The sequence below is a fragment of the Vespula pensylvanica genome, chromosome 1 (genome assembly GCF_014466175.1).
Source record: "Vespula pensylvanica isolate Volc-1 chromosome 1, ASM1446617v1, whole genome shotgun sequence".
Classification (NCBI taxonomy): Eukaryota; Metazoa; Arthropoda; class Insecta; order Hymenoptera; family Vespidae; genus Vespula; species Vespula pensylvanica.
The window spans coordinates 6,835,320-6,852,295 of NC_057685.1; the positions used below are offsets into that span (position 1 = coordinate 6,835,320).

General features: G+C 37.3%; 1 protein-coding gene and 1 long non-coding RNA gene across 5 annotated transcripts in view; both read left to right on the plus strand.

Moving 5' to 3' along the window:
* The window catches only part of LOC122628634, a 39,751-nt gene that overhangs the window by 14 nt on the left and 22,761 nt on the right, over window positions 1-16,976 (plus strand). For 2 of the 4 annotated variants that reach the window (XM_043811097.1, XM_043811104.1), the window contains exon 1: window positions 1-125. This exon is cut by the window's left edge. The gene's annotated coding sequence lies outside the window, so the exon portion shown is untranslated. Of the gene's footprint in view, window positions 126-8,934; window positions 8,984-15,518; window positions 15,887-16,976 lie in introns of those variants that run through there. The other 2 variants (XM_043811112.1, XM_043811129.1) reach the window with 2 other exon arrangements.
* Window positions 10,541-16,976, plus strand: part of LOC122628655 — a 32,050-nt gene continuing 25,614 nt past the window's right edge. The window contains exon 1 of the long non-coding RNA XR_006327091.1: window positions 10,541-10,593. This is a non-coding gene — a long non-coding RNA (uncharacterized LOC122628655). The remainder of the gene's footprint in view (window positions 10,594-16,976) is intronic.

Here is a 16,976-nt window from a genome sequence, read left to right on the forward strand (position 1 = left end):
GAGAGAGAGAGAGAGAGAGAGAAAGAGAGACAGATAGAAAGAGAAAAGCTGTGGAGAGAGTAATGATCGTGACGACGGTCTTGCAGACAAATGAACACCTCCGCACAGCGTTTGGAATATCCCAAGTAAGTAACGAAGTCTCTCGTTATACGAAACCTACTTTCTCGCGTCGTCAAGGAAAATCCAAAGATATATAACCGCGTCATCCTACCTTAGACACTACCCTTCTTTTCTCTACCTTCCCTTCTCATCCTTCTCTTTTTCCTTATCTTATCCCTACCATGTCTCTCTCTCTCTCTCTCTTTCTATCTCTTTCTATCTATTCATCCATCTATCTATCTACCTCTCTCTCTCTCTCTCTCTCCCTCTCTCTATCTATCTATCTATCTCTTTCTTTCTTTTTCTGTCGATCTTACACATCTTTAATTCCAACGATTCTCTCATTTCGTTTGGAATAAACGCGCCTTAGGCGCCCTTCGCACAACGTTAAATCACCGAGGGGAACGATGGAAACAAGTAACAATGAATCTTTTGTAATTCCCTTTGACGTTGGACCATAAAAGGAAGAGTTTCTGAGTTTCAACTCTTCCGTAAGTGGGCTAACCTTATGAGATTTCATCTAGCTATCACGGAAGTTATAAAAGTTGACTGCATCCCTCTTCTTTTTCTCTATCTCTTTCTCTATCTATCTTCCTTGCTTTCCCTCGCAGTCGTTCACTTTAATTTCTAATATTCGAGAACATTCCCACCGTGGAATTTTCAGTAATAGAGAAGAAACGGCGGAGAATTTTCAGTCGTTTTCTTTTTCTTTTTCTTTTCTTTTTTTTTTTTTTTTTAAAGACGATATACTCTCTCTCTCTCTCTCTCTCTCTCTCTCTCTCTTTCTCTCTCTTTCTCTCTCTCCCTCTCTATCTATCTAATTTATCTTTCTTTCCATCAAATATGTTCTCTCCGTTAGTCATTCGTTTGGCAAAAAATCGATCGAGTCGAAGAATGAAATTCGAAACCAACACTTTCCGATTGACTTATCATCTTGAAATAATAGATGTTTACCGTAGTAACAACGATCTTTTCTATCGAATGATTCATCGATGTTACGATTATACGATATCGTTCGTGTAGGAAAGCTCTTTGGAAAGTACCACCACGTTGCTCGACCAGCCAGAGCGCATTTGGCGCGAAATCCGACGTGCGGTTGGCATCGGACCCACCAATGGCGTGCGTCCTCGAGCGCACTGGATCGTGCTTAACGAGCGTTTCTCACCGAAACTCGTTCGGCAAAAGTCCTTGCTTTCTTGACTAACTAGGCCGCGTTTAAAATGACCTCTCTTTTTCTCTCTCTCCCTCTCTCTCTCTCTCTTTCTTTTTCTTTCTTTCTCTCTCTCTCTCTCTCTCTCTCTCTTTTCATTTTTATCGCGAGGTTACACTTCGAAAAGGGTATTAACCGTGCGGAAAGATCAAAGCCTAGTTGTAAACTCGTCAAACAAGTCGTTAGTTTCCAACACTTTGAGAAAATAAAATCGATAAACGTCGACAATCTTTCTTCAATGTCCTAATAATACGCGTTCTACGATTGCCCGATCAAAGTCGCACTTTTCTTTCTTTTCTAATTTTTTGTTCTTTTTTTTCTCCTTCTTTTCCACGTCTCTGCTTCCACCTTCCGCTTTTTCCTTTTCGCCTTTTTATCTTTACTCTTTCTCTATAAAACGATCGCAGTTCCTATTCATAGGACCCGATGATGAAGGTACCGAAAGAGAAAGATCAAATTTGTAGTCTCGATGTTATTTGGCGAGCCTTCATAACGTTTCGACGCATTAGCATTTTTATGGGGTCCATAGTTGCTGGTTGGCTGCTTCTGTTTATATGTAGTACATATATACACACACACACACACACACACACACACACACACACACACATATATATAGATGCGACAAGTTAGAGAGATGGTAGAGGAAACACCAAAAACGGAATTCAAAGGACGAAAGAGCAAGAAAAAGAAAAAGAAAAAGAAAAAGAAAAAGAAGAGGAAGTAGAAGGAGAAGAAGGAGAAGGAGAAAAGGGAATGGTGTGAGAAGGAGGATGACACGATACGTAGGTGTCAGTGTGAGAAAGCAGAAAGGAGCCGAGTAGGGGAAGTAGTAGGAGTAGGCGGAAAAGTAGAAGGAGGATAAGGAGGATGAGGAGGACGAGGAGGAAGAGAAGGAACGAGGGAGTGGGTGGAAGAGGTCACAAATGGTAGCAGGGAATCAGGTGGGAAACAATGGATAAGGGAGAAAGGAAAGTAGGTGTAGGAGGAAGAGGGCGAATGTAACCGCTCTTATTTCTTCTCGCTGCCACCGCGGCCCGACCCGGAAACAAAAGACGATCCGACATCAAACATTCAAATTAGAAAACTCCCCGTCCGTGGTCCGACCGTGGTCCGGATTACCCCCGGCACTCTTCTCCTCTTCTCTTCGATCCATCCTCTTTCTCTTTTTCTCCTATTCTCTCTTTCTTTTTTCTCTTTTTCACTCACGCGTACGCTAAACCACGATCCCCTACTTTCCCAAGGCCGCGAGAGCTTACTTCCCCTACCTTAGCCCTCCACCCTACACATATGTATATACACACACATACATACACATAATGAATACCAAGTCGTATTCGATCGTAATTCTACGATCGATCGAACAACTTCTACCTTCCGTACTTATACGAGATACGAGATACGAGATCTACGTTTACCATAATGCCGATGGATGCTTGCGAAGAAGTAGATGAAGAGGAAAGCTTCTTCTTCATATACAGAAGCAAAATGGATCGAAACTAGGGAAGGGAAACTGAGAGAAAGATGGAGAAATAGAAAGAGAGAGAAAGGGAGAGAGAGAGAGAGAGGGAGAGAGAGAGAGAGAGAGGTTTCTCTCTGTCGTTTATTTTCTGAAAGTACCTGCCACTTTAATAAGGAACAGCTTCCACGAATTCAGGCTTTCCTCCTTGGAATTCAGAGGATTCCTCGAATAACGTGGATATCCTTGCCTTTTGCGAAAACCATGTACATATCTCTATCTAGATGTATTCCCATATATCTATAACTGTATTTACAGTTGGGAAGTATTGAAAATTTAGAGTCGACTGCAATAAATATATATATATATATATACATATATACATATATACATACACATACCTATACATAATCGATTACTTACACGAATTAAAGTTTAAATGTGCATCGTTATTCGCTGTTTAAATTTGATTGAATTTTTGCTCGTCGATCCGTAAAGTTTGCGAATCATTATATATGATACATATATATAATACATAATTATATATGTAGATATATTTGATCAAAATTTAGTATAAATATACATACGCACCTACATACATGCATTAAGAAGATATAGATAATTTTAGCAATAGCTCGACATTCCCTAATTTCTATTCCTTTCGGGAGAACTCAACGAACATGAACGGAATGAACGATCGTTAACTGATACGATTTATGATGTACGCTTTGACGATACTAGCCCACAGTTATATCTGATTACGATGTGATATACGATAGAGAAAGCCGCGAGAGCAAACGTAGCTTAACTAATATTGGCTCGGTCGTGTGTAACGCCCGAACGGAGATCCTCGGCCAACATTTAAAGTCGAAAGCTATTCAAACATCGATTCTCTGAGTTCGTTCGTTCGTTCGTTCGTTAGTTCGTTCGTCCATCCGTTCGTTTGTTCGATGCCACGAAGGAGTAAGAAAACGCTAGATTTTCATTTTTCCTTTGCTTCTCAAAAGCGGAATCAATTACATCGCATTTATCAAGAACGCTTACGAAAACAAACTCTCTTTTTCTCTACTTTCTCTTTCTTATTCTCTCTTTCTCTTTCTCTCTGACTTAACTTCAGTCAACCTACTCCTTTCCAGTCACTTAAGTTCCCCCACAAAGCGCAATTTCGTCAAGTAATCAAAAGTGTTTGCTCGCTAATCTTTAAACGTAATATTTTAATCCACTTGATCAAGGCAATCTGTTTTAAGGGAAGGGGGTAAGAGAAGGTAGGAAGAAGGAGGAGGGGTGGGGAGGGGACGAGCAATGGGGAAAGGGGTATAATAGAATGTAAATGTTGTATATACGAGATGAAAACGACTTTACCACTTTCGCACGTAGCAATGACGTTAATTAGTTCCGTCGCAACGTGGCTTCGTGGTCTACTGAAATTAAAGAAAGAAAAACAGAAAGAAAGAAAGAGAGAGAGAGAAAGAGAGAGAGAGAGAGAGAGAGAAAAGGAAAAAAGACAGAGAGACAAGTGAGGGATGGAAGAAGACAAAAAAGAAAAGAAAAGAGTAGAAACAAAATAAAAAGAAAAGAAAAGAAAAAAAAAAGAATCATCCACGTATACGCATTTGCAGTTCCTTCGTGAGCCTGGAATGAAACCAACGGGGAAACTCGTGTTATGAACGTGGAATGAAAATATTGCAAGTTTCTAGAACCGTAGTAGTCGAGGCTCGAAGAAGATCGTATGGTTTCGATGAAAGAAGATGGTAAAAAGAACGTAGAGAAAAAAATACAAGGATAGAAAGAAAGAATGAAAAGGAGGAAGATAGAGATAGAGAGAGAGAGAGAGAGAGAGAGAGAGAGAGAGAGAGAGAGAGAGAGAGAGAGAGAGAGAGAGAGGAAAGATTCTCTTCTCGAACGAAGAAAGCGTTCAGCTGATCGTACGGTTATCATTTGCAGAGTAGTGCTATTAGCATAATGTAATTCCTTTTTCCCCAGGACACCTGTCGATGCCATTATTCGATCCTCGCGGCGAAAGAATATTGATATTTCCGTAATCGAGTAGATACGGGGCGCCATCGTGTTGGTTGGTGTATTGTTTAAAAGAAAATATTAAAAGCAATATATTTTCCGAAGCGAGTTACCGTAGTAAAAGTATTACTACAACAGGAATCTCGTGTTTCCCCCTATTCTCTTTTCTCTCTACTCTTCTTTTTCTCTCTTCTCTTTTCTTTTATATCCTCTGTCTCTACTACTCGCGTTAATTCTACAAGTTTTTCTACTTGGCGGCTGCAAAAAGAGATAAAGAGCTAAAAGAGAAAGAGATCTTCTTACACGAGGAACTTTGTAAATCCGATCGATGTTTTTCTCGAATTACCAACGTTACTTTTCCCAACCGATTCTACGTAATAAGATTTTATTGAGACTTTATCAGCGATTTTTATCGAAATCATTAGGTGCGAACTGCCCAAGGACCATTTGCAAATGTTCCAATGATCCGATCCGGTAGGTTCGTTATCTTCCTTTCTCCTAAGCTTTTCTTAATATCCGTTAAAGAGAAAGAATGAAAGAAAGAGAAAAATAAAAAGAAGGAAAGAAAGAAAGAAAGAAAGAAAGAAAGAAAGAAAGAAAGAAAGAAAGATAGTATTTCTCCAGAATGAAACGTCCCAAAGAAATACTCTTAGCAAAGATCCTATCGCAGTTTCTCCCTACCCAACCATCATCCATCCCGTCCCCCTTCGTTACTCTTTCATTCGAATTATCGGTTTGGCAAAGCTTCCTTTTTCTTTCTCGATTCTTCCATTCGAATTATCGGCCTCGATCCGTTTTCCCTCCTCGCGGCTGAACGCGGTGAATTGCTTCTCGCTGCTGCTTACCGTACATTTAATTCCATTTCCCTCGATTTCGTGGCATCTCTGTTCGATTCCCTTCTCGGTAACGCTTTATCTTAAAAAAAGAAAAAAAAAAAAAAAAACAGAAAAAAAAAACTAACGAAAGCGTCTTAAAGCGGAAGGAAGGAAGGAAGGAAGGAAGGAAGAGAGAAAGATAAGGAAAGGAAAGAGAGAGAGGAACATCGAAAAAGGTAAAATTATTGAGACGGCAACGACTGAGTCTTCTCAAACGGAATAGGAAAACCATTAAAACAAAATAAAAAGGAAATAAATAAATAAATCGGAAGAAAAAGAAGACCTAAGTACGTCTACGGGTTTCCTATGCATCTCGATTCGTTCTTTCCTTAGTTCACTATGGCTCCATGAAGAAAAAAGATTTTGATTATTTTTCCAATATATACGAAAGCTTCTCCTCTCTCTCTCTTCTCTTTTTCTGCCTTTCTTTTCTCTCCCTTTCTCTCGCGAGGCACGCTGTTCCAGGTTGGCAACCCATCCACAGCCGTTCTACACACCAAGCATCGACCAAAGTGGCCGAGCTGGTGGTGCCGTTAATCCAATTTCTCGGATTAATTAAACGCCGAGTCGGGGTCTCGTTAAACTACTTCGTTCTCGAATATCGACGGTGTCGTTTTTGGCGTCGAGCTAGTGCCACCAGCTCGTTCGTTGCACGCGCCCGAAATCGACCGATTCAAAGTATCTAAGTACTTATGTACTCACGTATATGTATTTATTCTCTTTCTCTTTTTCTCGTAAATATTTCCCTGACGCATTGATAAATATCTTGGGATAAGAACATCCAAAATTACCTCGGAGATTTTCTACTTTCATTGCTTCCTATTTATTTATCAATATTATACATGTCAAATATACATATATATATATATATATATATATATATATATATATATACACATATATATGTACATCTACCAAATATATTTTACGAACTTCTCAAATGTTATAATTTCATTAAGGAGTAACTCGTAGCAAGTCCTTCAATTTACATATTTGAAGAGACGCAATAACGTCGCTTATTATGACTATGCAAGCAACAATGAATGAATAAAGTTTGAGAATCTCTGATTTAATGACGAGAAGTTCAACTATATCGTTCGATGATAACAAATATTTCTCTCTCTCTCTCTGTCTGTCTGTCTCTCTCTCTCTCTCTCTCTCTCTCTCTCTCTTACACACACATACACATACACATACATACTCTCTTGCCCTCTCACTCCAACTATCAAAGATTCAATTTGTTACTCGTTGATTCAACGTGCCTCTAGAACGCTATAGTAGTTTTCCTCGAACGACTGTAATTCCTCGAGTTAAGGTAGAAGCGGAGGTTAGAATTACCGAACGAAGAGGAGAACTTTGCTTGCTGCGGTACGTTCAATAAAGAGAGACAGAGAGAGAGAGAGAGAGAATGTGTGTGTGTGTATGTGTTAAAGAGAGCGAGAGCGAGAGAGCGAGAGAGAGAGAGAGAGAGAGAGAGAGAGACACTTTTGGCGGGCAACTTTACTCGTATATTATGGCCGCCACGGTGTAATTGATTTTGCGCGATCGCATTAGACCGAAGGTGCATTTCGAGTCGGGAAGCGCGATATTATCACCGTCGACGTTCTAACTCCATTGTCGTTCGCGGAAATTGACGAAGTGGTGTCGTTATTAGCATGAATATTAATGCGGAATGCCAACCAACTAGGTACCATCATGTTTGCAACTGCACATACACGCATACATAAACACAGACCGACGTATATTAGATACATACAGATATAGAATATAAAGTGAAATATATACGATTTTATTACGATAAGAGAAATCTTTCAATATCTTTAATATAACTTTTTCATTCTGGTCGAACGGCCATCGACGACCAAGAAAACGAGAAACGAGAAAGCTTTTCGAATATGTCGTGAAAGAGGATGTAGAGAAAGTGGGTGGAAGTGGGTGGTTATGGGATGGCGAATGCTAGGTAGACTCGTAAAACCGGACTTCTATAAGAAACTAAGGTTCTTTTCCTTCTATGTCAGGACGACGATCGTGAATTTATGTTTTCGATACGCTTAACGACCTGCTGAAAAGTTTCACGAGAAAGTATTAAATATCGGCCAAAAGTTTTCCAAGAACGAACGAACGAACGAACGAACGAACGAACGAACGAACGAACGAACGAATGAACGAACGAAAGAAAGAAAGAAAGAAAGAAGGAATGAAAGAACGAACAAAGCTTGTAAGGAAGGGTTCACTCTGGTCATGAAAAAAAGTTTAATTACGTAGCTCGATTCGCCATATTGCTCCTTCCGCGAGAGAACATCGTCTGCTTTTGAAGCGAGGAAGTATTCACCCAACGTCGAGGGAGATATTAAAATCTATTCGCGATAGCGTTGTTTGTCGGTAAATAAAACGAAAAACCGGATTTAATCCGAGCAATTTCACGAATCTCGCGTTCGACCCTGACCAACTTCGCTCGATATTCGCGTGAAAGACAGAAAGAAGAAGAAACAACAACGAAAAAAAAAAAAATGAAGAAAGAAAACAAATTAAAAGGAAAAAAAAATGAAAAAAAAGAAAAAGAAAAGAAAAGAAAAGAAAGAAGGATGTTTCTACATAGATTTGAAAAAGAAAATGAAGGAAGGAAAGAAGGAAGGAAGGAAAGAATATTATATAGTATACACAGAGGGTTGGTCACATTTTTCGGCCATACTCTATAAGCCCTGTTATAACCGTGCCCATCCATATTTGATAAGACCACGTGTCCTTGTTCACCAACCCCATATTTTCCTCCTTCGAAGGTGGTACAACTTTTCCGTACTTTTCGCTATGAACCATCTTTGGCTTTTACTTTAAACTTTTGCCCTCGTCCTATCGAACTATTCTCTCTTCCTCTCTCTCTCTCTCTCTCTCTCTCTCTCTCTCTCTCTCTCTTTCTCTCTCTCTCTCTCTCTTTTTCTTACACACACACACACACACACACACACAGATTTTTTTTGTCCTTCCATAATTTTTTTTCTTTTCATTTTTCTTTCCCTAAGATCAGACCCTTCGTGAAACACTTCGATAAAATAAGAAAAATTATAGAGTGATAAAGAAAGAAATAATATTTGATACTTTCCCGAAAGAAATGTCAAATTATTTAGAATCTATATATATAGTCGGGAGAAAAAGAAAAGAAGTCGATAGATTTTACGAAAGCTTGCTTAGTCGAAATATCATATCGAAGATATCGTGTTCTCCTTTTATTGTAAATATATATATATATATATTTATACATAATGTATTACATATAGTAGATACATCGGTAGTGCATTACAGGTTCAGTACCTTCGTAATCCATTGGTAAGTTCGTAAACGTTAACATGTTTTATATAACTTTGGGTAGTGGTTAAGAGGAAGAGAAACAGCAAGAGAGAAAGAGAAAGAGAAAGAGAGAGAGAGAGAGTAGATTGCTAGAGAAGGAACATTGAGAAACCTTCGGAGTTATCCCCAAAAACCCATTCTGTCGTCCCTTGTGTCGCGCGAACTCTCACTGCGCTCAGGATTACCGGGCACGGAGAACTTGGAGGGAATGTCTCGAAGTCTCCTTTCGAATAAATAACGGCCAAAATCCAAGCGACTCTTGACCCGAAACACATACTTCCTTTTGAACCGACACACACATAACATACACATAAACATATAGATGTACATACACATACACAAACATATAAACGCATACATACACATACATACATAGGATACGCATATATACATACATACATACATATATGTATGTATGTATATGTATACACATAGACATATCCTATATATACATATATAGTAGTCCAAAAGGATAGAGAGAGAAATAGAATGTTGGAACGTTAAGGCCGACCGAACGAGAAGATACGAAGAGAGACGAAGAAGGCATAATGCGGAGAAACGCTTGCCACTGACTCGGGATTGCGTTTGACGACTCGCTTTGACGCGATCCTCATCCACCTTCATCCTCCACCTCCTCATCCTCCACCTCCTCATCCTCCTCTTTCTCCACGTTCACGACTATACAACGTTCCGAGATTTACTCGGGGAACCTCCCTTTGTCTTTCGTTTATCGTATGCCCAACGACGATGACGACTGCTACGACTACTATTCTACTATTACTACGACTATGACGATTAAAACGACTGCTACTCTCGCTGGTATCACCTCACATTTCCTACGCGAATAATTTTAAAAGCATTCCCAACTAAGATCGTAATTGTCATGCTCCATTAAAATCCTCTTGTATAGATCGGAAATCTGAACGTGTTTCGAATAATACCTGATTATACTCGTCGAATTTTCGTTTATTCTTTATGTACTATCAAGATAAATAAATACATACGTACGTACATACATACGTTATATGTATAATAAGTCGAAAGAAAAATAAAGCAATGCATAATCCTCGTGGAAATCTCTCTCAAGCGACCGGTGTCCACTTCTACATTCGTATCCGCAAATAATCGGTAAATTTTCTGTCTCTCTCTTTCGAATTGCTCTTTTTCCTCTCATTTTTTCATTTTTACTCCTATTGGTAATCAAATTCTATTGGTATCAAATACCTACTCGAATTTCTATAGTACGAAATTCACTCGTAAATCGATACGATTTAAACGTTACGCTTGACGAATTTTGCTTCTATCCCCTCCTTTACATAGTTTCTGAGGTAACTTTCCTGACATACTCTCACCGTGTTCCTTTAACGTTAATATTAGTTTCCGAAGGATTTAGCGAGGAAGTCGCACGCCCGAGGCTCCTTCAACCGAACCGTGATTCCCGTTATTGGTGCGTACGTTCCGCAACGCTGCTATTTACCGCGCGAATAATTAATTACCAAGCAAATATATTCAACCTTTAGCTTTAAGCTATATCCCTATATATATATATATATATATATATATATATATATATATATATATATATATATGTATCGTTTCTCTTAAAAAAAAATTTTTATTCGTGCATCTAATTTTATTAATAACATCGATTATTACGTTCCTTTGAATGGCAAAAAAAGAAAAAAATAAAATGAAAGAGTATTTGAAGAAAAAAAATAACGAACCGATTGTATGTTCCTGTTTAATTCGTAATTTATGTTGAATCTATCGCAATTATATTTTAATATCAAAAGGCTCGTGCAATCAATTCTTTCGCACGAATAAATTTTTCTTATTCATCGTTTTCTCCTTTTCCTTCGTTTTCCTCTTCATTTTGTTATCGTTATTGTTGTTATCGTCGAGAAAAGACGAAGATAAAAAGGTCTGAATTTTACAAACGTATAGACGGAGAACCTTTCTTTAATTCGTAATTTATGTTGAATTTTATTGCAATTTTATTTTTTTTTCAATTTAATATCAAAAAGCTCGTCGCAATCAATTCTTTCGCCCGAATAAATTTTTCTTCTCCGTCGTTTTACTTTTCTTCATTTCGTTGTCGTTATTGTTGTTATCGTCGAGAAAAGACAAAGATAAGAAGTTGTGAATTTTACAAACGAATAAACGGAGAACCTTTGCACATGTACAAAATATAAAGCGTGAATGAAAAGGTGCTGCCTGCAGCCATGCAAATAGTATCGACAAGCCGTGACACCTCGGTATTGGCAATACTAGTAGGAAGATTTCAAGGTACACGAGAAAAAGAGAGAAAAAGAGAGAGTGAGAGAGAGAGAGAGAGAGAGAGAGAAAGAATCCAAAGTGTTCTTGTCTCATCCTGAAAATATATACCTATACGCGTACATATGTGTACACATATGTGTATACATATGTATATATATGTATATATATATATACCTATGTTCTAAAGCTACCAGGTATTATCCCTTCCATCGCACGTTCCCTTCGTACTTTCGAACCATCCTGGTCTTTTAAGAAAGCTGAGAACATCTTTTTCCTCATCCACCTCATTATCTTCTTCTTCTTAATAAATCAACACTAATTAACGTTTCATTAAACTTTTTTCGTTCTTCGATGGAAACTTTCAAATTGCTACAATTATCAAGGTTTTCCTAAGCGTTCTCACGTTCTTGCGAAATTGACCATTTTTCTTTCGGAGTAATATAAACAAAGTAAAAGGATAATATAAACGAAAAATAAGACGGTATAAAAGAAAAGAAAGAGATAAAAAAAAAAAAAAAGAAAAAGAAAAAAAAAACAGAATTCTGCTGATAAAAATGTGATTGATCTTATATGTAACGTGAGAAAGAAAAGAAAAAAAAAAAGAAAAGAAAGAAAAAGAAAAAGAGAGGAAATTATGGAAAAAATTTGCATTCGAAGAGAAGAAGAACGTGAGAAGAAGGAAAGAATAAGGGGAAGAAAAAAATCTACGAGACCAATGGATTCTCATTCCCAATGAAAATGAGATTCAGCGTTGCGTGCATTACCGTCCGCTCCGCGTCTCTCGGCACAAGTTTTACGGTGCTCTAAAGTTTGCGGCTTCTTCTATCACGTCGTATTTCGTCCGAGTTTTCAACCTCGTCGTCTCTACTACTATTGCTAGTACCACTACCATCGCGACCATCAGTACCATCAGCATCAGTAGTACCACTACTATTACTAACAGTGGCATCTTTACCAAACCACTACCGACTACTACTACTACTACTACTACTACTACTACTACTACTATTACTACTATTACTTCTACCACTACTCTACTATTCCAGAACTCATGCAACATCGAAAATTGGTCCGAAAAGTTGCGGACCGCGTTACGAAGTTATAACGATAATGTTCTATAGCGTCGCACTTAAATCGCTACAATTATGTCACGTTTAAATCCTTCGAACGGTAAAATCCTTCGTCATCGTTCTACGTTAATAAGAGAAGAAGAAAATAATATTATACATGACTGATACCCATGAAGTTCATTTACTTAATACATTTTTGACAAGGGACGAATTTCAACGTCTCTATCGTGATTTGTCGGAAGATGTACCCACGTTAGGTGGCCGAAACAAACGAAAGAACGAACGGAAGCAAGCAAGCAAGCAACCAAGCAACCAAGCAAACAACCAAAGAGAGGAAAAACTTTTGGCACGGAAAACAAAAATATCGCTTTCGCGTTGACGCTTGACGTTTTTCTCTTTCTTCTTCTCTTTCGTTATTTCTTTCTTTCTTTCTTTTCTTTCTTTCTCAACCACTGGTGGTTACTTGCCACCGGGCATTGGCATCCCTTTTTTAGTATGCCGATGTCTCGACGAATCTCCTCCTTGTTTCGAAATCTTTGATGGAAGATATTCCGTTTAAGCTACGTATGTGTAGGCACATACGTACGTATATACTTACGCTGTGTGTGTGTGTAACTATATTCATAGAAACTTTTCACATCGAAGGGAATGTACATTTTTCTTTCAAAGAATTGCTAATTACGGTACACGTCTATATAACAACAGAGAGAAACAGAAAGAGAGAGAGAAAAACTTGTCTCGTGAGGATTAAATGTAGACGAATAAAAAAAAAAAAATTGTAAGAAAGAAAAAAAAAAAAAGGTGGCGGAGAAAAGAAATAAGAAGAGTGTCCGATAGAACGTTAATTTTGCCTCTTCGATTGGTCGCTTTAATTTCGTCGCGTTCGAACAAGGAGACATTACTTTTCCATTACATTAGTCGGACTCTCTATCAGCTTTACTCTTCCCCTTATTCTTCTTCTCGCTTTTCTTACTTTTCCATCTTATTGACAGAGAAGCTCTCGACCTTCTAGTTTAAGAAAAAAAAAAAAAAAAAAAGAAAGAAAGATAGAAAGAAGAAGTTGCTTGAACGCGAACATGATAAGGAATAAAAAAAAAGAAAGAAAGAAAGAAAGAAAGAAAAAAAAAGGGGAGAAGATACTGGAAACGTAGGTACTTTTTGTTCGACTAATTGTGCGATTAATTGGACGAACAAATTGTCCTGAAGGACGACGAGAAGTAGTCGTGAGACTATTTGAAGGAGTTTACAGAGAAGAGTAGAGAGACAAGGATAGATAGATAGATAGATACATAGATAGATAGATAGATAGATAGATAGATAGATAGATAGATAGATAGATAGATAGATGGATAGATAAATGGATGGATAGATGGATGGATAGATAGATAGGTAGATAGGTAGTAGTATGCTCGATAGAAGCAAGCCCTTTAAATTATCGGCGTTACGAGTTGGGTCAAATAAATCGACATCTCTTCTATTACTTTTTCTTCTACTTTTCCTTCATTCTTCTTCTTGTTCTTGTTCTTATTCTTGTTCGTCTGTTTCTTTTTCTTTTTCTTTGTAAAAGTGAGCACAAAGGAAAAGCATTTTATGGAGTCCCACGAAAGCAAGTTCCTTTCGCGATAGTCATCGAAAGGGGGTATCGTTGCTCGTTAGATTATCTTCTCCTTTGTCCATTCGTTTCTTAAGTCGTGCGATTAAGAGCTCGGATAATATAGAGGAGCGACGAAAGGAATCCAAACGAGTACTTCAAATCGAGATGAAGGAAGGAAGGAAGGAAGGAAGGAAGGAAGGAAAGAAAGAAAGAAAAGGAGGTAATGCTTCTGAAAAGAAAAAGAGAAAGAGAAAGTAAACGAAACGTAATAGAAAGAGAGAGAGAGAGAGAGAGAGAGAGAGAGAGAGAGAGGGAAAGTCCATCGCAAAAGAACTTTTCACGAATCGTCAGTACTTACTGCATTGCAGTCACCAAAGTCGCCCTCTTCCTATTTTCTTCCTACAGGATGCTACGACGTGGAAAACGAATGCCTCTGATAATTAAACCTTTGCCTGTAGAAAAGCATGTTCCAGAAAGAGAGATAGAGAGGTAGAGAGAGAGAGAGAGAGGGAGATAGACGATAGAAGAGAAAAGCCGATGCGAACGTTTTTGCACCCGCGTAATTTTGATTAATAGCAAGTGGAAAATGAAACTCGCATTTCCCTTGCTTTCCATCTAGAGAGCATCGAAACATAAAATGTACGCAGGTACAGCTTCGAAATTCGTTATACGATCTCAACGTTTTTCTACACGTTTCTTCTCTTGTCCACTTTTCTGGTCTCACTATCCTACCATTCCAGCTACCCTAAAAACTTCTCATCCTCTTCTCACTATTCCATCCAGTTTTTCTCATCGAGGAACGAAATTACCCTTTTCCTTCTCTACGATATCCTTTATCCCGGCGAAAAGAGAACGAATAAAAAATCGCCCTTCACGAGCGAGAATATCTTTTCCCGTTTGAAACGTCGGAGTTGTAACGAGGTTGCTCATTATTTCGTATGGCGCATTTCATTAAAAAACTTTTACGTCGGCGCGCGAGAAAAAAAGGACTTTTCCGAAAGAGCGTGCGTGGATGGTCCGTTGGGAGGAGTGAGAGAGAAAGAGAAAGAAAAATAGTGATAGAAAGATAATACTATTATACAATATATATAATATTATTCATAATGTATAGTATCATATATATTATATGTAATATTTTTATATATAATATCTTTAAATATATATGTATACATACATACATACTTATATATATAATTTTTGTTTATATATCATGGTATATATATCATATATATATATATATATTTTGGTACATATGTATATATATATATGTATATATATGCAGAAAGAGAAAAAGAGAGAGGGAAATGTCAAAAACATAGTATAAATATCGCACTCGATATCGAATTCCTAACTTTCGATATAGAAGCTTACACGATTGTAAATAATCGGCTTTGTTTCTGCTATATCTATCGCGAAAATGTTTTGTTACCTGAGAAAATAATATCTCACTAATAATTTAAATAGATAGGTATACACAGAAATATAAAGTACACATATGCATGCATATCAATGTCTCAACGTTAATACGCGTGTCGTTATAAATCAGAAACTTATTTGCTTGCTATTATTAATCCCGAAAAGATAATCCGAAACCTGCAGCATCGAAGAGGAACGATAAAGAGATAGTAAAAAGAGAGAATGAGAGAAAGAGAGAATGCTTGTGAATGTATTCGCGCGCGTACACTTTGCTTCGTTAAACCGATAAAGCGTCGTCTATAATCCGATACGTCAAACGCATTTAAACCGCTCACTCGCCGTGACGGCCGTTCGGCTCAACGACATAACGCTTATATCTATGGTCCAATCATTGGCCACTATTTAGACGTAACCCAAATATAATGCGCCAGATTGAATTTCGCTAATCAAATTTTCATCTCGTTGACCGCGACTACAAAAGCATAAATGTCGTTCTGACTTTTATTGTTTTATCTGATTTGATACGTAAGTACGTTTATATGCGTAAGTTATCTATCATGTTCTCTATCTGCTAAAAAAAAAAAAAATAAAAAAAGAAGAAGAAAAGAGAATTGCAATTAAAAAAATAGTTTCTAAAATAATCGAAAAATCATCCTTCGCGTACTATCTATAAATATATTTAAAAAATATATATATATATGTATACAGAGAGAGAGAGAGAGAGAGAGAGAGAGAGAGAGAGAGAGAGAGATTAAAATAAAAAATTATTGTTGTCCGAAGAAAGATAAATTTTTACAAAAACATTTTTTCGAATAGGTATAATTATTGCGCGAGACTAAACAAAATAAATAAAAAACTAAAAAGTAACCAAAAACAAGGGAAAAGAATTATTCCATGATTTCGAAATTTTCATTGTAGCTGGATACAGATATGAGTATATATATATATATATATCGTGTAAAAAAAAAAAAACGCACGGATAAAAACGATAGGAAATTCGATAGATAACGAGGAGGAAGAAAAAAAAAGAGAGAGAAAAAGGGATAGATAGAGGAAAAAGAAGCAGTATCGTAGAATAATTTATAATAAACATCGCTTCGAATTCATGAAGAATATTTCAACGAGAAGATCATACATAATTAATAAGTCGCTTGACTAGACACTGTTGTTAGATGATATAGAACGTTTCAAAGAGTCGAGGAGAATCGCTTAACTTCCCCAAACGATTTTTATATATTGTTACCTCTTTTTTTTTTCTTCTTCTTCTTTGTGCATATACATGTACATACAATATATTCTTTTTTTCTTATTGTTCTTTTTTTTTTTGTGTCATTCAACAGAGACACCATATAATAGCTAACGAAGGGAAAAGAGATACTTGTAAACTAGATAAACGAGGAGATAATAAAAAGAAGAGATTATGTTTTACACCGATGTTTTATATCAAGGACGTAAACCTTCGAACGACAATAATAGAAACGATGAGGAATAATTTTTCGCGAGTCACCTCTCGATGTGTTAGATATTCTTTTAGTATTTATTCGTAGCTAACGAGAGAGACAGAGACAGACAGACAGACAGACAGACAGACAGACAGACAGAGAGAGAGAGAGAG